General features: G+C 41.3%; 1 protein-coding gene across 2 annotated transcripts in view; it reads right to left on the reverse strand.

The window, feature by feature from the left end:
- ncs1b (neuronal calcium sensor 1b) overlaps positions 1-1135 on the reverse strand; it is a 36352-nt gene extending 35217 nt beyond the window's left edge. The window contains exon 1 of one of the 2 annotated variants that reach the window (XM_084727891.1): positions 700-1135. The gene's annotated coding sequence lies outside the window, so the exon portion shown is untranslated. The remainder of the gene's footprint in view (positions 1-699) is intronic. The other variant, XM_084727890.1, reaches the window with a different exon arrangement.
- Positions 1136-9568: the final 8433 nt, after the last annotated feature.

Consider the following 9568-nt stretch of genomic DNA (forward strand, 5'->3'; position numbering starts at 1 on the left):
TAACATTTTTATTCATTTTCCACTAAAACTGGAAAATCAGCTGTTATCCAGGTTTTCCAAGGTGCATCGTGACCCTGCCAGGCTGTCAAATACTGAGGCTTTGGGTTGGTAAAGCATCTCAAACACAGCAAAATAAAGAGAAAACAAGACAATACAGGCAAATGCAGACAGCACCAAACACTTCTAGTACGTCACTGACAGGTATTCTTCCAATACGAGCGTCTTATACATTGTGTTTCAGCAAAATCATGCATAGTGTGCCTTTAAATGACAAGCAAATTACCTGTGACGTTAAGTCTCAGAAATGGTCGCTTCAAGTCTTAAACAGGAGAAAACAGCACAACTAAAGCGCTCAGACACGCACTTGACTCGATAGGAAACGCATGGCTGGATTAACACGTGAAATAGCGGCTTTGTTTGCATATATTCCTGTTTGTTTTGGTTGACAGGAGTCAGATATGAGTCTGGGCAGCGGCGGCAGCAGCAGCAGGTGGGATGTTGCCTCGCAGCTCCATAGCAACACACAGTTTATGGCTACAGTACAACAGCTACAGTGCGGGAAGCTCGCTGCTGGTCATTGTGTACTCGCAATGGTTGGTAGCCACGCTGTTCCTCGGAGCTACTTCACTTAAAAAAACACCACAAACTCACCTTTAAATAAATAAAAGCCGTTCCGCATAAAGTGGCCCGGAGGTTTACCTGAGCTGCAGCCGCTGAAAGTCGCCGTCCAGTCGGTCCCGGAGCAGAGAGAGCCGCCGTGTGCGTCCCCGCCGGTTCGTCTTCCTCCGCCTTCCCTTCCGCCGAGTTCCGGAGCGACTCTGTGCTCGAGCGCGGATCGCCGCTCCGCTCGTGCTGCTGTGATGCCGCCGCGCCGTCAGGCAGTGACGTTGCTGCTGCCCCGGTGCCAGAGACACTGACGTCGCGGTACCATTGGTTAAAAACACTGACTCTTTGTGTGCCTTAACGCACCATACACGTGTCAGCTCGTACACAGTGAGGCGTTAGTCCAAGCAAACTCACTTTTCTGACCCACATTCTCAGAGTTTAGAGGCAGATATGGCGCTTTTGGGAAGCGGGAATGACCAGTTTTACTGTGACACTGATGTGAGTAAGCTAATGTCTGGGATAGTAAAAAAAAAAAAAAGAAAAATGTCTGGGTAGTCAGCTGAATGACTCGTAAGGTAGCTGCTTTTTGTTTTCCATATTATGACTGGAGGTGCTTAACCTTTTTCTAAGCTAATTACTGCAATCAGCTGTAAACTTATCTTACTGTTATTAATAGCCTATGTGACAAGGGCTGATGTAAATTACTTAAAGGGATAGTTCACCCAAAAATGAAAATTGAGGGCCCTATCTTATACTGATCTAAAGCAGAACTGGAAAAGGCAAGACACAGTGGATTAAATTTATTCAAAGTGTGTCCAAATCCACCTCTGCCATCTTGCACCAAGGGCAGAGGGGTATCCTGCCCCGTCCCGCCCCTTGCGCCAGCAGCACACAGCCGGATACACGTATCAGCTGCGCCCAAGTGCCCTGATTAATTCATGGATGAGTTTAAGCTGAACATGCAATAAACCAATAAGAAAATCCTCTCTCATCATGTTTAAGAATCAGGTGACCAAAGGTGGAAGCGTGGAGATGACTGGACGCCTCCAAAGCAGCTTCATGTTTATTTTTCATCAACACCTACAAAAAGTAATCTGATAAATGAACATTAGAAGCCTTGCAGATATGAAACTGGTTGTTTTACACTGAAGCACCTTGAGACTATGTTGTATTTTATAATTCGTTATTATGCTGCTGCGCTGGCTGAGGAGTCGGGGAAGAGGAGTGAGGAGTTGGGGAGAGAGATGGTGCGCTCGAGATGAGAGGTGAACTGACCTTTGTAAGGGTCGAGCTCCAAATACCCTACAATTCCCATAATGCAACTGAATAGGTATTTATGTTAGACCCTGTCTGGTAAATGACCAGATTTTTCGAACTCCACCCACATGGTCTTAACACAGATTTTGAAGTCTGCAGCCTAAGTTGTGATAACCCTGATGACATCACTCTGGCAGTTTTAAAAATAGTCACAAGGCTTAACTCACAGAAATACAGCTTCAGTGAGTCAGACATGGAAAATGTGCTCGATTTAACTAAGGCCCTCTGGTTATACCAACAATTGATAACTTGTGAGATTTAAAACATGGTCAAGACAAGAGATTTGATTATTTAAGTATACTCAATCTGTCACTCTGTGCTTAGATATTAATATTTAGGCTATATTTAGAGCCAATAAACTATTAAAGGGATGCTAATTTAGCATTGAACTTTGATTAAGTTTGGGGATTGACAAGAGATAAGAGATTAAAAAAGAAGGATCAAATTGTTGCAGCATAACTTGAAATATACTGACTTTAAGGTCTTAGTAAGGATTAAGCTCCAAAAACACTACAATTCCTGAATTAGTCGTTCTGTTAGACCCTGTCTATGTTCAAAATCACGTACTAAGTACTGCCTACTACCTTCTCAGTCAGTATGTACTGCATACTGCCATCTAAATGAAGGATTAAGTATGCAATTAGCAGCAGGCTGTTCACACTTAAGTAAACTCAAGCAGTGTATCTTCTCTGCAGCTCATCACGGGTCCAAGCTCCTGCTGAATGTTTCTTAGTGTTAAATCTTTAAATATTAACGTATATGCATACATTAATAAATTACATACATTCTATATGTGAGACGCAATGCATTTTGGGGCCGACAAGTATGTCCAATAAGCAGATTTTTTTTTCCCAGGGTGGCAAAGTCATGACCCACACTGACTCTGACTGGCTAATCCTCATTAGTCAGTGAAGTTCGGGTCATGTGGTTTGGATAGGTTCTGGGTAGGTTTAGGCCTGAGAAGTGTGACAGGGGAGGGTTAGGCTAAGAATATCAGGGTAAGCCCGCTGTTTAGAACTCTAAAGGGTTCTTTAGCTTGTCCCCATATAAGAATACTTTTGGGCTCCTGGTAGAACCTCTTACAAAGACTTCACTGAACTTTTTAATATGCAAAGAGTTTTATCTTGAGTCCATGCAGGGACCTCCTTCTTTCAAAATGGGTTCTTTGGATGAAAAGTTTTTTTTTAATGGAACCGTTAGTCTTACAAAGAACCTTTGATGAACCAGCCCAGAGTCCAGACCTTTGAATCCACCCACTCCACTGAGTTGGCCGTTTCTCTGAATGTGGAGATGAAGATGACATTTCAAAATGATATCAGGGTATTGACAAGTGTTTATATGTAGAAATGACATCATGCAGAAATGTGGATTTTGATTACAGCAGGAAGCTACAGAATGATATAAAACAATAATGGTTCCATCCTTGAAAAGGTCACTTCAGAGCCACAAAAAACATCATATAACTGTTTTCTCAGACTGAGTGGAAGACTGATGTGGAAGAGTGTTAAAGAAGTTCAGAGTTTTGCTGTAATAGTTATTTCAATAGCCATTACATACACTACCTTATAAAAATGCAAGTCCTGTTGTAGAAAAGAAGTCTAGGAGCTTAAGAGTGGGATGTCAAATTGAGAGAACATACCAGGAGAATTCAGGTTAAGTTTATCCAAACATAGCCTCCTATAATTACTGATTTGCAGAGTGCAGAGGAGAGCCGAGCTGAGGAACCTTGCGACATGGGAATGAGGAAAAATGATTTCAGATATAGAGGGAAAGAAATTCAGATTGGTTTGAAGCACATGATTAATGTTCTGCAGTCTCCACTTGTATTGATCGCTTATTAGGCTACATGAAGGATGCAAGGACAAGTCATTTTTCCCGCGAGTCTCAATTTATCACACTTGTGACTCACTCTTGTTGCTCATGTTAACTGGTGCTTTAGTCCAAACTTTTGCAGTCAGACCTTTTCACATGATTAAAATGCTGGTCCCATCAGCCGTGCGTGCCAGCAGATGTTCAGTTATAGCATCTGTCCGTTAACAACTGCTACACCGTCATTCTATAGCCCAGAGCTCTCTGCCCATTCATGGGAGGCTTGGCTCTAAATGTAGGCTGTGTGGCTTTGGCCATCTTAGTATTCTGTGCCCTTCCCTGCAGTCCCAGGCTTATTGCAGTCAACTGCAGTTACAGTAGTCTCTCAGGAATAGAGGGAACAAGGCTGAGTGCAGGAAAAAAGAGGCCAAGGCAAAATGGGGTAAATTAATGGAAGATTTCTAATCTTTTTATGCTTTAGACCTGAAAGCAGGTGGAAGTGAGTAAAGCCTCTGTTCTTTTTTAGAGACACGGTTTAGCTTCAACTCCAGCTATGTGGGATGTAGTGACAGAGGATAAACTGTCCTAAACCACCAACCAATAGTCAAATATAGTCCAAACTCTGTCTGTATTAGTCTCATCAAACAAATGAGCTCTTACAAAAGGGGCTGTTTTCAAGGAAATGTCATAAATGAATTACTATGTGAAGCAATTTAATGTATTAATTGCTTTTTGTTGCCAATGTGTGAACAGAGTGCATTAAGCACTGGCCCCACAGGCCACCATGCCCCAAAACTTAGTGGCCACTGTACAGTTTTAGTAGCCCAGACATATGTGAAACCAAACTTGTGTTGTTCACTTTTCCCATGAATTGTGATTCCTGGTGTTTCCTGAAGGCATTTTTTCCTCCACACGTCTGCAGCCCCCACCAGTAGCGTTTCAGAAGTGTTTCAGCTGTGGAGCATTTTGCCCGCCTGATTGTATTTACTTCACATATTTCACATTTGTTGATTTGGTCCTCTTTGTTTGTTTTGTGCTTCTACTACATAGTTAAATAGTTTCTTTTCTGTCTTTATGGTCTTTACAGAGTCTTTTATTTTGAAAATTGGCTGGATCGTCTCTGCTTTTTCTGTGCCTGACTTCCTGCTCGCGTGATCTGCTCTGTGCTTATTGACGTGGCATCCGTCAAAAATAGATTCGGCGCGTATTAGAAGCAGATTGTCAGTTCTGGGACATGCCGATTCGCAGCTGGTGGAATCACAAGTATTCTGCAGAATGGCAGTGGCTCCAGCTGCTGCGGCACGGCTTTAATGCAGTGCAGCCCTGCCTGGTGGAATTTAGATCAAGTTTAAAGTTTTAGATAAAACTTGGTGGCCACTGTGGCCACCTACATGGAATATTTGGTGGGCACAGAGTAATTCATTGTGACTATGGCTAATCTTTAACCACTGACTGTAAAATAATTTAAAAAATGGGACCTTCCACAACTGTCTTGGTTGCCTATATCAGCCTGTGGAGTGATATTTTACATTCAACATTCAAAGGATGTGAGATTTCCCAGAGTGCCTTGCCTCTGAAGAATACTGGCTAACATTAGCTTAGAAATGAAGTCCACTAACGTCAACAAACAAACGGCGCCCACCATCATCATCTCATCTATCATCTATCACCATGGGCGGTCAGTAATGTTCACTCTTGCTGTGTTCACTGTTGTGGCCAGTGCCCCAGATGTTTTCTTGCGAGCACAAGCGACAGGATGCAGTTCCCATAATGTTTTGCTACTGACCCTGTCCACAGCAGTAAATTCCTTACCTTCCTACACCAGTAATCCTGCTGGTTCTCCAAACTGGAGGCATGTCGACCGCTATCTACTGTTGGTAACACACTGACTGTGAATAAGTACCTCATACAACCCCACTTCAAATAGTCCAAACTATCCCTTTAAAGTTGCCACTAATTCCCATTCTTTTGTGCTTAGTATCTCATAGTCATTTACATTAGGAAATGTGAAATTTCCATTGCAGCGTATTAAACACTGACAGAGTCATTTCTCCTTTCGCGTCCTATCATTACAAGAGCACTTCCCCTGAAAACGATTCAGTGTAATTACTTGCAGAAGATATTTGTCCATTTATCAGAAACCACACTCCATGATCATTAAATCACCATCAGCACATGCAGGGGCATCATTAAAAGCCCCTGCAGCGTCTTTGCATCACCCTGATATGCTGACATGTGCTAAAACAGCTGGGGGACCACTGGAAGAAAACCACCGCCTGGAAAATTTCTGTGTATTTTTGTTGTGCTACTGACTTTTAGCACCCTCAGTATTGAATTACAGGCTGGAAAGTCATCATCTCAGGGCTGACAATATACTATCAACACAATATTTGTCTTAATTAGCAGAGAAAAGACAAGTAGGTAGTAAAAACTCCATCAGCAGCAGGAAACATTCTTGGGTTTACAGATTTTTTTATGATATTAGAACTTGAAGACAGACTCCTTCATACGCAAACAAAGCACACAACGATTGAAACAAACATCCATTTATTTGAAAAACGGATGTTATGAGGCCATTTGGTGGTGATATTTTTATGTATGGCTGTAACTTTGATTCAACATCTGATCCATCACTGTGGCAGTTTTATAAATAGTCACATACCTAAGAGGAATGCAGCTTCAATGAGTCAGACATGAAAGATGGGCTAGATTTAACCAAGGCGCTCTGGTTATAGTAACAACTGATAAAACACGGTCAAAACAAGGGATTGGATTATTTGAATATTCAGTCTGTCATGCTGTGCTCAGAAAGCAAGATTTCTATGTCAGCAACTGAAATTAAGAATCTTTAAAGTTCCCATGAAGTCAAAATCAATGATTAAGTGTTTCTGTCATGTATTCCACGATACATCACCTACATGCCAGCATCTGTCCCAGTAATGACAAAAACGTCATTTTGTAAGGTGGTTTGTCTTTTCCTGGAAATCTATTAAAAATGGTTGATGACTCATCCTGCACTTTGGGCAGACACCAAATCTGTGGCCTAAAAAATCTCACTACTCACTGATATCTCACAAAATATCACTTGAGTCGTTGCCGAAGAATGAGAGGAGAATGCATTCATGCAGGGGTGTATCCAGAGGGGGGTATGGGGTGGGGGCACTGACCACCCCACCGTCCACCCCATTACTCTCAAGCATGATTGGCTGTCTGTCCAGTGAGAGGCAGGACCTTAGTTCGGACCAACTTTCTGATGAGTATGTTTAAACATGCATTGTTTTCTTTTGCATGCAGCCCACTTTTTAATTTACTTAAATAAAAAAAAATCATAAATATAATAGTATTTTTCATGGTGGAATGTGGAGGATGAATTCAGGAGTCTCACAGCCTAAAGAAAGGTACAATTTCTCCACTCCTGCATAAGTCAGCGCCACACACTCAACTTCAACTCTGTGATTAATTTACGTTTACATTTAAATTTCCTGATGGGCCAATAGCTTTAGCAGCTTACTTGCTACTAAATTTTCTAACCGTAACTGTAACTAGCATTAACGGGCAACAGAACTGGGCTCAGCAGCCTCCCAGTGAAGACGGCCGATCAGGGGGACAAACACAGCAGCGCCTTCTAGTGGATGTATTGCCTATCATCCATGCCAGCGCGAAAGATGCATGTAAGTATGTAGGCAGTGGCGGTTATATCATTTGAAACAGACCTATCTATTTTAGTATTTCTTTACTGTTAATTTTATGTCAAACAAATACAAACATAAAGAGTTTAGCTTATAGGCTGACATGAATCTTTCACAACAGCGTGACAGATGGAGGGAAGGACAAAGAGCAGCAGATGAACGGGAATCCTTTTATGTTCAAGCCAGAGCCACTCCACATAAATGTATCTCAGACTGAAACACTGAGAGGATGGGATTCACAAAACAAAATTTAGCAGACTAAATGTCTATCCACAGGCTTGTAACAAGTAACATTTGGAAGGGTTTTTTTTGGAGGATATTAATTATAGATTTTGGCAATAAGATGTTGGAAATCACAACAAAAATGTGACTGCATTCATCCAACAGAGTTTTCCATGAACAACTTCCTTTCTTCACTAACTGCAACCAAAACAACATTTTCCTGAGGCATCATCTGTTGTGCCCACTTGAGTATCCCATATGGCTAGATATATATAATTTAGGATCATAAATATACAATCCCTACCCTCCTCTGAACAGACATGAGGATCCAACAACACTTATCACAGTCTGTTGTGCTCTGTAAATCCAGCAGGGCACTGAGGTTTTAGTGGAGCAGCGACGCTGGTGTCATCCCGGTGACACCCAGCTGTTAATTCAGACTGACAACGGGCAGATCTCTGGCAGACTAATGGCAGATGGGGCTTGAATCCTGGCTTTATGAAGATAAACTATGCCCCCTCAGGAGGGAAGGGGCTGGAGAAGAGAGGAAGAAAGAGAAGAAGAAGAAGAAGAAGAAGAAGAAGAAGAAGAAGAAGAAGGGGAGGGGGTCAAGCACTTTTTGCAGTTTGGTGAATTTTAGACTTTATTTGAAAGAATATACTCTGGATATTTCTGGTGCACAATATCAAAGCTAAACTCAGATATCAACTTCATAAAGAGCCAAGAACCCAGATATCAATGTTAAATATGGCTAAGAACTCAAATATCAACCCTAAAAGTCATCAAGAACCCAGATATTAATGCTAAAAATGGTCAAGAACCCAGATATTAACACTAAAACTTGTCAAGAACGCAAATATCAACACTAAAAATCATCAGCAACCCAGATATTACCTCTGAAAATTGGCAACAACCCAAATATCAACATGAAAAATTGTCAAGAACCCAGATATCAATGCTAAAAATGCTCAAGAACCTGGATACCAAAACTAAAAATTGTCAACACAAACACTAAAAATTGTCAAACGTCCAGATACCAACACTAAAAATGGTTATGTCATTATCACAGGAGGAAGAAAATGTTTGTGTGAAGCAATGAAACTGAGTGAAGATAGCAAACCAAACAGCAGGGCGCAGTCTGTAGGGCCTAGTTTTACTGTATTTGTATCATCAAAGGCATAATGATGTATTTCAAATTACTTCTCTGCCCCCAAATTATTAAAAAAAAAATCACTACTGGCCAAATCTAGAGAGAAAATCACTCATCTGGCCTAGTTTAAGTAAAGGAAAATAATTATAGGCAGGACCCAGAGGAAAAAGCTTGTCAAAGCTCGCTTTAATGTTGTTGTTTTATTGTTTCCACTGTGCCTTCTAAATAAGCAGTTTAGCATTAGATAGGGTTTTATGGCTGTCATGGACATGAGGGATGTTTTTGTTACACTCTTGTGGAGGAGTGTGAGTGTGTGTGCGCTCCTGTTCCCTCCCCAGCTACTTTCAGCCCATCCACAGGATAACTTCTGCCCTCTAATGGCTACAACAGGCAACAACACGCACGACTGTTTACTGTATGATAATGAGGAGTAATTCAGCAGTGATTGCAGCTGTGAAAGGCCTGAAGATAAATACGGGGTTCGATCCAAAGGTGGATGTTGGTTACTAAATAAAGCACGCAGCTGCCATCACTGATTTTCTCTCATCATCATGTTTGAAATACAAAAAGTCCTAATGGATTGTTACAGAAGGCCACAATGTGACAAAGTTAAAAAGATCCTGCATTTAAAAATAATGAGAAACTTTCTTAAAATAATGACTTAGCACCTCAAAATAACAACAATCTTTCTTAACTGACTTAGTTTTTTAAAAATTAGTATCTCCAAGACACTATTTTAGAATGTTTCCATTGTTTTGAGATACTAAGACTGTTG

Source organism: Lutjanus erythropterus, chromosome 10, assembly GCF_056507025.1.
Source record: "Lutjanus erythropterus isolate fLutEry1 chromosome 10, fLutEry1.hap2, whole genome shotgun sequence".
NCBI lineage: Eukaryota > Metazoa > Chordata > Actinopteri > Lutjaniformes > Lutjanidae > Lutjanus > Lutjanus erythropterus.